Source organism: Bactrocera dorsalis, chromosome 4, assembly GCF_023373825.1.
Source record: "Bactrocera dorsalis isolate Fly_Bdor chromosome 4, ASM2337382v1, whole genome shotgun sequence".
Taxonomy (NCBI): domain Eukaryota; kingdom Metazoa; phylum Arthropoda; class Insecta; order Diptera; family Tephritidae; genus Bactrocera; species Bactrocera dorsalis.
Window position 1 is genome coordinate 43,624,700 of NC_064306.1, and position 12,183 is coordinate 43,636,882.

Genomic DNA, 12,183 nt, shown 5'->3' on the forward strand with positions numbered 1-12,183 from the left:
AAGAAAATTTAGTTATAACAACTTAGAAACTTAGAATGAGATTGAGCAGTCTCTTTTCAAATTTCGGGTTCATGATCATTTTTGAAATGTTGAGATTATTTCGAAATCTTGAATTACATACAACTTGTCATAACTTTACATTACATTGATTACTTACAATGGTGTATATAGAACACTATATGCGATTATGCGAAGCTATTTAAGTGAAAGTTCCAATTCCTTCTCTCTACCAAGCTCTACCACCAACTTTCAAATTTCGGTTTATTTTCCTACACTTACTACTGTTATTCTTTCAGGTAAATAGTTTAAATCAGTACTCACAAAACATTATTGCTGTTATTCATACATCTTGAAAAATGTTAGGACCAGATGCCCTGGTAATATTGGAAGAATTTTTTTCACTTACCTTCTTTCAACTGCAAGTGATTAGTCAAGCAGGGAAAATCCTGAAAGAAGAAAAAGAAAAGGATGAGACAAATCGATTATAGAAAGTAAAACATTCGTTTTACATTTTAATAAGTAGAGGGCGTCAAGAATAGCCAAGAGAAGGAAAGATACATGTTCAACCACTTGAATGTTAAAAAATAAAATGTATGTACAATGTAGGAATTTCATTAATAATAAACACGTCAGACAGAAGACAAATTTTTCATAACTAATTAGCAGGAAATTTACATTTTCCTATTTTAACTTATCTGAATTATTACTAAAGCACAAAAAATTAATTAATTTTAGATAAAAGAGTCAACAGAATCGGTGAAATTTAAAATTAATATGAGGGAGCGTAAATATTTGCACAAACAATGGTGTACTCGTGCTGGTAAAGGAATTGAGGAATTATAGTTGTGTATCTTATTTATTGTTCTACCACTCTCTTCGTTTATTTTTGGGTAAAAAATAACAATTTTCTCATTCTCCACTGAATGCTATGATCTCTCATGCACTCAGTTCCACTATTGGTTACGTCTGTATATTTATTTTTGCGTGCTGAGATGACCAAGTGACAACACCATATAAAAGATATTAGTATTTTTGATTACAAACGCATTACACTAAAATTATCAACACTCCTAGTCCAATGATATTTTTTTTATATTTAAACGCCATCTGATGGAGGCCATATTTTTCAACTTATATGCCACACATATAATTGCATTCATGTATGGAAACTTCTCCTATTTATTGGTTTTCGTGTGGCTTCTAATATTTTTTTTAGTATTTATTTAAAACATCTATAAATATTTATTCCGACAATGTTGCAGGAAACAACTGTTACCATCACTCCCATTATTCTGCGAATCCATCCGCTGTCAACAAGCATTTCCAGTTTTGCATTGATGCTGAAAATACCAGTCAGACAGTCAGTAATTACGCAAACGACAGCTATCAAATTATGATTTTCTGGTAAAACATAATGACATTGCGTGCATTTGAATTTATATGTAAATATATATATGAAGCAAAACAAGTGCTTCCCAATGCCATTTAACAATAAATCTACCAATCAAAACATACTGCGTAAATTGGTACGAAATCCTGCAATATGGTCTTTATGGTGGCATGAGGGCCATGGTTTTTCATTATAAAAATGGAAAATTCGTAGAAGCCAAATTAAATTCTATTAAAAATTTCACTATGCAATATGGAACCAAAGTCGGTTGGCAAATTAATATTACTTCATCTTAAATAAAATCGATATTAAATATACTTAATTTGACACACCTAAACAAGTGCCTCCAGTGGGGAAGAAAGAGAAAGGGAAGAAGATGCAATCAAAAATGGAGATTGGCTCTATCCGATATGATCGATTGCGGTGAGCACGGGGCTGTATCGTTAGTTGATGGATCCGTCTTTAGTCATGAGCGGCATCTCTGTATTAAGGACAAGGTCGTTACTGCGAGGCAAGAAGAAAGTGCCGGAAAAATTGTCATCTCTATATCTGCTGAGGAGAGCTCTGACAGAGGAATTTTTAAAGTTTGAAAAGTCAACTTTCAGAATATGTGATAGTTATGTTAGAGAAACGAAAATTAATTGATGAAATTTTAGTTTGAACGAAAAAATTCCTTGGTAAAACTAATAGGGAACTAAAAACAAAAAGTGACCCCTTAGAGTTAAGCTACAGCGCCTGGCTTGAAGAAGGATTTTTTTGTCAATCACTAATATTTGAGTCGAAAAAAATTCAAAATTTATTTTGAAGCACCCTAATGTGCATATGCTGTTTTTGAGAGATAATTTGTATGAAGTGTGTTAAAAAATAACAGGAATTTTAAAATTACAATTCAGTTGTATTTTTTTTATTATATTGATATACATGGATGCTTTGACTGTAACAGCCGCTAAGGTTAAAAATGTTTTATGAGCTTGGCGATTTTCGTTTCTTAAAAGCTAACACTTCACTGCTTGTTCACGAATACATCGCCAAAAATAATACTGTAACAATTCCCCAGCCTGTATATTCGTGAGTCATGGCTCTGTGTGACGTTTTCTTATGTCGAAAAATAAAAAACGACATCTCTTTCGTTTTACAAGCATAACATAGATGATATTTCAAACGCATTACTGAAAAAGCTAAAGGCTTTTTCAAATATTCAATTTGATGAATGTTACGACGATTGCAAAGCATAAAATACCCAGCGGGCACCATTTCACCTATCGATGGTGTTAAACCAACGCTAAGATATGTATATTACAGCCAGTTCACTATTGGAATGAGCGATTTAGCCACAAGCGATTTGTCGAAAATTCTATAAATCCATGTTTTTATTGTGAAGTGCGACTATGTGGTGGTTGCTGCAAGCAATAAATTTTTGACAATATTTCAACAAATACCTGCGAAATATTAGAATTCGATCTGTATACTACCAAACGCCATTATTTTCACTTTTGACATCTAAATTTCAGCTGAATGCTGCAGGGGAGTGAAAATTTAGTACATTCAACAAATTCAAATAGAAACGTATATTTACGCATATTTATATATACTTGTATGTGTCTTTGTGAGTGCTTTGTAAAAATTAGGTTTAAAATTTAATTTTAAATTATAAGAACTGTTTTAGCAAAGTAAATGAAAAAAATAAATATGAGTAATTGGGAATCTGTTAGTCTGTGGGATAAGAAAAACACTTTCTGAGTTTTCGAAAAAAGGATTACAGATTTTCTTTTAATATGATTAATTCCAATGAAATGTTTTTAACCAAGAGACATTTTTATCAACCCCTTCACGAAATTTGACTGGTCACTTGTTAACCATATATTGTTTATATTGATATATTTTCTGTAGGTTGAGATTTTCAAATCTTTAGCTATAATATTCTACTATATATTAATTTTGTTGTATACACAAAGGTAACAGCAGTTACTTTCACTTAATGCCCAGTCTTATTTGTTCTTGCATTTCTAATTTTTTATGTCTCATATGTTCATTTCAACTATTTTCCGTGCTGTTTTACATGATGTATCAACATGTAGAAATTGGCAGTTTTATACCTGCAACGAGTTTTTTGTCGACATACCAACAACAATCATGAATCGCAGGTAAAAAAAAATTTCAGTGTGGATAAAAGTGAAAGCAATAAATTACAATTTTCTATTAAAACCTGAAATATAGCTTTTGAACTCTGACGCAGCTACTGCATTTCCTTAAAAATACATTTGAAAAACTTCGATATTTTTTTGACGATTTGAATTAAAATTCATGTGAAAAAATTTGACTGATTTTTCAATTAATCTCTTTGTGTGGTATTCGGAACAATTACGTGGATCATTTGAATTTTTTGTTCAGAAGTAAAACAGATGCACAAAGCTGTGGTTTAATTAAAATAAAGTTGAATGGTTAAGCTGATAAAAAACTATTTCCAGTACAGTACCTAAATACTTGTTTTAATACAATTCAAAATAGAAATATTGGCGTAAATGTCAGACATCGTAAGTACCTACATAGTTGCTGTTTTGAAATAGAAAGAAATGAAATGAGACAGAGGAACATTTCGTAAAACTTATTTATCGCTTTCCGGCAGGAAACATAAATTATTGAAAATTTAATTACAAAATTAAATTAAATCAACCTGAGCACAAACTTTTGAAGAAATATAAGAATAGTCGAGGCTACGTACATATGCTAAGAGAACTCTTAGAGATGTTACTGTAGTTCCACCAAAACAATTAAACATTCATTTTTTATAAAAATTCGAAATAATATAGCCATTAATATATGGTAAACACGTGGTTATAAGCCATTTAAGCCTTTGGAATTGTATTTCACATATGTATATGTAAATCGCATACTTATATATCGCACTCGAATACATGTACTATAACCAATTGATATCACGAAATACCCTCACGGGCACTATTTCACCTGCCTGTTCTGTTAAGCCGTTATCATCGTCCGCTTGCAAACTCAATCAACAATTGGAATGAGAGTGTTTACCACAGGCGATTTGTCGAAAATTCAGTAAATCCATGTTTAGTTTGTGCAGTGCCTGCTTACAGTTTTTGGATGCTGCGCGCTTATCAGGAAAATAATGAAATTTTGACAATACGAGTGCTGCGAGATTTTCAGAATTAAATTTTACTATACTGAACACCATAAAACTTTTTTTCCTCGATTTTTGATAATAAAGTTTGAGCTATGATTGAACCAGTTTTGCATTGAATGCATTAAAAATTAGTATTTATATAAAACTAATATAAAACGCAAAGCACATCCAAAGAAATACAGTTGAACTTTCATAACTCGAACTTCAGTAATATGAAGTTCTCCATCAAACTCAATAATTTGCAATAGAATTCAAATTTCATAGTAATTTTATTTCATAAATCGAACTTTCAAATTTGCACGTGAATCTATAAGATGTTTGCAACAATAATGTAAAAAACGGTATTCCTCCGGCCTCAGATACTTTGCATTTAACCGCTATTTTGAAAACAGATATAATTTATTTACTTAGACCCTAATAAAAACCAAAGAGTATTTATATCAAATAGCTATTACCGGAAGCTTAAAGGTCAGATGAGCGGTTGAACCTAAAAGGAAAGGCCAAATCAACAAAAAACCAAAAAGTTATTCAGAAAAAAATTAAAAAGAAAAAGTTGGTATTTAAAGATTTGACTCTATTGTAAAAGGATCAAAGTAAAAATCAAAAGGTATTAATAACAATACCAATGGAAAGTGAACTTGAACTAAAAGCAAAAAAGGCTTATGAGTGGGAAACAGAACTGTAAGAAAATTAATTAATATCAAGCACTAGTTGCTACAAAGCACTTGCTGGTTAGTGAGTTGGAAATAGAATGAGTGAACAACGAGTTTACACCCTTTCAATCTAACTAATTATTTAATTTTTCTTCTTATTCTTCGGAAATCTTCACTTTCCTTCTTCTTCTTTCTGTGAAGTCCTCTGCTAAAAATAGTTTGCCATCACCGCAACTGAGCGCAATAGCTGCTTCTATGAGTGGGTAGTAATTGCTAGTGCTGATTAAAGAGCAAGTAGAATTTAGAATCGATATGTTTACGGTCTAAGCTAAATTTCCAATAAGCAATAAGCTAAACACATAAAATGATAAGACAATGAATTTTAATTAAACTGTAAAGAGGCGTAGGCATTTGAAAGACATTGTGAGTTGAACATGGAGAAACAGCTTATACGAGGCGCATATGGCTTTTGTGTAATAATAAGTGGAATATAGTAATATAAAAAATCGTATATTCTGCTTCGAACACGAAGTATAGCCTTCAGCTTTCTATTTTGTATAGGAATGTATTTCCACATATATGAGCATTTATGTGTCGCACATGTATTAGCACATTTTCTTGATAGATTCTTACCAACGCAATGAGGAAACCGTGAAAATATTTGTAGTCTCATATTCAATATATTGAGGACAGTGTACGTGGTCATAGTTAACTTTTAGTTGCAATAGTGCATCATAGCCATCAGAACGCGGTTTCATTACAGGTACGTTACATCATGGGCAGGATATTTCGGTTGAGTGCCTCGCGTTTATTGCATTACCGCAAAAGCCAAACGACCGGTGTTGTACCGAAGCAAAGCCACAACCGAAATAATTTTGCTGCTAGTACCACTACGTGTATATACAGTGCAAGACTAATGAAGTGGAACTGACCAAACATGATAGCATATGGGTATGTAGAGTAAGGGACATTCCAATGACACAGCAACAGGTAAAGTTAAAAGGCTGTGCTGCGGCTACATTAGCATATTCACCTTGATGAAAATTACTGTAAAGGCGATTATCAAAAATTTCACTCAGTAATAGTAACCATGAAGACGAGGGAGCCGTTGCATCATATATATCTTTGTAGACTTGTAAGCTGACCAACACTCATTAGAATGCACATCTATATCTAAGATCGTTTAAAACGAATATACGTACATAGCAATTAGCATTTAGTTCAATTGTATGAAAATTTTCACCGAATAGGTTGACTGCATTACAACTGAGTGAATGTAGGATTTTTATAAAAATATATACCATATTTCTATTCCATTCATATTAAGCTGTAGCTAAGTTCCAAAAAAAGCAAAGGGCAATTAGCATTTGACTGGATGATTGTGCAAGTAATATTTCTGAAGCGGCGTGCATAAATTAGGTTTAATTATTATTTAAAAATACAAACAAATTATTAATATTCTCACTCAAGTAACGGTATTCAATTTGCTTCTCCCTGTGGTAAGATTTTGAATTATTAACAAATATACTTTTCATTTCATTCACAGATATTAGTTATATAGACATACAACTAACATTCACTTCATCGTTACAGTATAAGAGCAACCAAAGAAAAACTTTTGCATTTTTTTAAATTTACATCAATTCCTTATATTTGTTTTTTGCCGCTAACTATTTTCACGTCAACAACATCAAATGTTGCAAGTAAAAGCAAAGCTACGCAGTTTGAAAAGTGTTACACTGCGAAAAAATGTGCTTGAAAGTTTGAGGTTGCTTTCGATGTTGGCAATAAAACTGAACGTTAGAACTTGGTGGGCACCTAGATAAAGAGTAAAACAATTAAAAAAGGACTACTCAAGCGCAGTTATAGCATGATAACGATCGAAATGTAATGTGGCGAGTAAAAACTGAACCTTTTCACGGAGAAACTTATTTACACTTGCCATATATAAACTGGTATTTACTCATGGTCACACAAGGGTAAGTGCAGGGCATGAAAATAATCTTTTGATATACTTATAAAGTATTTCCTTTAACTCCGGTTAGTGCGTAGGTTCTAAGTGCCTAAATGCTTTACAAAACAATTTCATCCAGCTTCAATTAATAATGCAAAATAATTTACAATGATACAGCAATAATCCTTAGTTTTACTTTTAATTGGTTAGTCAATATTAAGGCTTGTTTATAAGTAAATATCTTAGCTGTTAATAATAACTCTTTCATACAGATTATTATTAAGTAAATGTCATGTCTATGCGTTGAGAATTCTTCGGAGATCAAACTAGTACTTTGTAAACGTTTTCTTAAGATTACGTTTACAAAGTGTTGAATTTTGCCATGTGTCGTTGCATGTTTGAAGAAATAAGAAATATACTTGTATATATTACTTTCTTGTATATAAAACATTGGAGTAAATATATCTCTTTAATAACAGCAAAATCGCAGCCTTTGAAATACCGATTGTCGTTAAAAGATATAACATAGATATATTCGTTTATGAGTGTAACGATAATTTGTGTCAATAACCGACCGTGCGTATACGTAACCAAAATTTTGTGACAACCGATTTGTCATATAAAAAGGTAATCAAAATATTGCGAAAGTGTTGCAAAAGAAAGCAAGAAATATTATTTGTGATTTTCAAGCTAAGACTTAGAGAAATTGTGATCATTTTCTACGGTTCCATATAAAATGATCCTGAATCTAAGTAATTATAAACATACAAAAATATGCAATACTTAGACTTTGAGGGTAGTCCCAGAATGTATGGTATATATATCCAAATATTTGATATACAGTCCGAACGATCAAAACCAAAAAACAATCCTATCAAGCAATGCACCTGTGAAGATGTACAGCTTTGGAGCAGCCGAACTTTCCATGCATCTTTCATACTCTTTTCAACAAAATATCCGTTTCGCCACACTCCAATAAATTGAGGGGAAGCAAAATGTTGGCATTGACATTACGCATATTTGAGGTATAACAACTGTTAGAGGTAAGTGAAAATATAATTTCATATACAGAAGCTTTCGCTTTCTGTTTGCACACTATCTCAGCATGCTACTTCCGCTACCTAAGTTCCGTTTTCCGCTGAGGGATAAAACATCTAAGTAAGAGACTAAAATAAATTAGAAGCAAAACGAGTGCGGAGAGCATTGTTTCCACGCACATGTCTGCTTAGATAACACGGTATGCAAAACATGCCCGTTTGTTGGTTAACAAACTGTTAGGTAATAACAAAAAGATGTTCCGTCCAGAGAAGTTCAGAACTCGTCGAGAATAAATGTGATAATGTTATAAAAGTTTAGTAGAACAATTATGAAAAAGTACATGCGTTCACAAACAAAGACCATATTGGCAGTTATACCATCTAATCCATCTTTATTTTTTACTTTGTTTTCTTAGTTTGAGTATTTCTACTTAGCAGTACGAATGCGCTTATTCTCTAAAATTGGATGGAATAAGAATACAAACGAGTTTTCTTTTATTTTTCAGATGTTTTATTTGAATCAAACAATATTCTTGCAAATCTGAATCATTACACTAAATTTAAAAGATCTCACAATTTTTCGCTTTTCAAAGCTTTTAAATATACAAATAATAATCACCGAAATCACCTTGATGAATATTTTTACGAAATTTTAAGCTTTAGAAAAACCCGCGTTTTAAAAAGTTTTATCAAGATCTGTTAGAAAAGGAAAAACGATAACTTAACCCAGAATCTATTAAAGAGTAAAGAGTTTTATTACAAGAACGAGTTTTTTATCGTTCAATTTTGCATGGCAGCTTTATGACATAGCGGTTCGATCTGGAAAATTTCTTAAAAGTTTCCCATGCAAGAACTTAAATTTGATAAAATGACAATTAATAATTGAAGTGTGGGACTTTTTGTTTTCCCTCAATGCGATGAAAAATTCTAAATTGTCTACATACAAGTTTAATTACTGACAATGTGTACATAACTATGTACTTATATATTAATATAAATATGAGTGGTGATTATTTATGCAGCGAAATATACAACTTTGTTTGCAAACACCTGTGTTCTACACGTTTTTGTTGAAAGAATGATAAGAAGGCAGCAAGAGAAAATTTTCAGACACACGCGTGTGCATATTTCTGTCGAAGATATTTCTTTTATAACCAGAAAAGTTTTACTGCTCACTTTTTGTTCTCACAACGTATCTTCCGGCGTTCTTTCGTTATTAGATTCTGACAGCGAGACAAATAGCCGAAAGTGTTATATTGCAGCGAAACTTCTTGCAACAATTTGTGCCACTATTACTCCTCTCACGTTTTTCTTATGAAAATTTGTACAATATACCGGGTCGATTTTATTAGCGCTACGCCGATGTACATATGCATGTATACCAATATAAAAGCCATTGGCTTGGCACAGAGATTTAGCCAGCAACCAAATATACATACATATAAAAATTTTGTTAGAAATTGGTATAGCGAAGAAATATTTTTAGTAAAGAAAAATAAGTAAGGATGAGCTCCTAGATGAGCGTAATTGGATGATTTCCATGCCCACAAAACGAAAACCGAAGCACTTTGGCACTGGGGATCACAGTAGCAAAAACCATCTGTGGACAAAAAAGTGAACGTGGGCCCCCCTCTACCAAGTTTAATGTACATATCTCCTAAACCACTTAAGCTACAATAATCAAATTCGCCCAGTTCAATTATTATAAGCTATATGCTACTGACAGTTAGAAAACGAAAGAAATCGTACAATAACCGCGCTTACTCCCCATATAATGGTACAGTTAAAAACTGGTTTCAAATGAAGATAGGTAATTGATTATGTGAAAACATTTCATTCAAAGTAAAAGCCTTGCATTTTTTTATTCACTACTTTAGTTAAGAAACGACTGGCGCGCGGTTGTTAACTCGGCTATAATCGCGTAAGCGGTGTCTACGCCAATTAAGAAGAAGAAGACTTTAGTTATTTTAAATCTGCTACAACAATTCCTTCACTTCATAATGTTTTATTTAATTCGCATCCACTTGACTTTTCATACTTAAGGAGAAATTGTGTCTTAAACCATTACAAATCGTCGACACTTGCCCACTTTTAACTTTCCTAGTACTCAAATAGCAATCAAGAAATTCTTTGCAAACTTTGAAGAGTATTTAAGTGGTAATTAACACACTACACACCATAAGTTTAAAAGACATTTTAAGTGGATGAAGAATTTTCGTTGCAAAGCCTAAAAATCACGTCGTAAAAATTATTTAGTTAATAAGAAAATAAAGACTAAATTTTACTCACATAAATCTATTAACAAGTATAGTTAAAGAAATTTCTCTATGTAGTTTTGTTAATATTTTTATCAAGAAATTTGATATAAATGAGAATTTACTAAAATTTGGACTGCTGAATTATATTGAAATAACCGGGGGATTATAAACAGATATAGCTTAGAAATTTGGAAAAAATTTAATAGATATGAACACTATCTATAGCAATTTAGAGTGGTTTTCATTATTACAACTAAAACAAAGGAATGTTGCATACTTCATTCTGGAGGCAATGTGTTTCTATCATGTGCTTAAAGCGTACTCTCAAAAGTGTTAAGCTGCTGTGCAGGAAACAGAATTTTGCCCACATATACACACAATGCATCTCTTTGTGTATATGCATTTTTTTGCGATAAATCGCCAAGCTGCCACGTGACATAAGCTTTGGGGATAGCAACTTTTTTTCCACTGCGAAATTCTGATTGTTGCATTCGTTTTCATTCGAAGGTCTTGCATCTCTGCAATGCTTTCATCAATCTATTTTAAGCGCTCTATGGTTTTTACCTCATCACTGACAAATCACTCTGGTAATCTAGAAGCAAGCAACGTGAAACTGCATGGCCACATGAGAAGGTCTAAAGCGTTATGAAACACACAGGAAAAGCTACGTAAAAAACAAATCTATGGGCGGATATGCCGAGCAAATACAATGAAGTTCGGTGCGACTCTATCAATGCGATACACATGTTCATATGTCCGAATGATGATGTTGCAATTTTCAATTGTTGCGAGAGTATTTGCTGCTGCCACAAAGTTAGGCTTTCGTCTCTTTACACGTCATCATAATTGAAGGCTAATGCTCAACCCTTTCAATTAATTACTAGATTTCAGGATATTAAGACATTGTATCTGCACCCATTTGTTCGGAAGTATAAAGGACAAGCCACACAAAGATCTGTAAAAGTCTCCCATATGCAGAGGAAATTAGATAATTTTTTACAAGAAGCATGGCGAATTTTGAATTTTCGCGGGCTTTGTGAATTCGATTTTCTATTATTTGCTTGCGTTATGTTGGTACTCATATCTCTTACTTATGCTGATAAGTTAAATATTTGGAACCTTTAATTAATTTTTGACAGCTGTTTTGCTAGAATACGTTATGCTTATATTAGCATGAATTCACATATCCCTAACCAAAAGTACTGCAGCCGAGGAGTTACTCATCATAAAAGCAAGAGAATCTAGCCCAAGCCAATAACCAAAATTAATTTATGGAAACCAATTAACTGCACACTATATTTCACCTGTTGTTGATTTACTGTTAAAGTAATAAAAAGTTCAATCTAAAGTACGACATTTATTTAACCAATGATTTGCTTAATGTTTTCTGTTTAAATATACAAAACTCACCCATGTATGGATATGCATAATTTTCTCTTTCCGCTATGAACTTATATGCTTTATAGGAATAGCTTTTTTATCGCATACAAAATGTGGTTTCTTTGCCGTATCTGCTTTGAGCCAGGGAACCCGTACGAGTATATATTCAGCCGGTTACGTATACGAAACGGTATACAAAGTTTGATTGAAATAACTGGATAATCGAATTGTTGGTTTTAAGGTTATTGAGCAAATGTGAGCTTTTTGCAAAAATCGCATATTCGTGAACATATTGCGAAGGAAATTAGTTACAAACGTCCATATGCGTCAGTTTTCCTTACTTCCTGTCTTTCTGTAATTGCT

General features: G+C 32.4%; 1 protein-coding gene across 2 annotated transcripts in view; it reads right to left on the bottom strand.

Moving 5' to 3' along the window:
• LOC105223632 (uncharacterized) overlaps positions 1–12,183 on the bottom strand; it is a 164,945-nt gene that overhangs the window by 84,391 nt on the left and 68,371 nt on the right. Inside the window, exon 2 of one of the 2 annotated variants that reach the window (XM_049454529.1) lies at positions 403–446. The gene's annotated coding sequence lies outside the window, so the exon portion shown is untranslated. The remainder of the gene's footprint in view (positions 1–402; positions 447–12,183) is intronic. The other variant, XM_049454530.1, reaches the window with a different exon arrangement.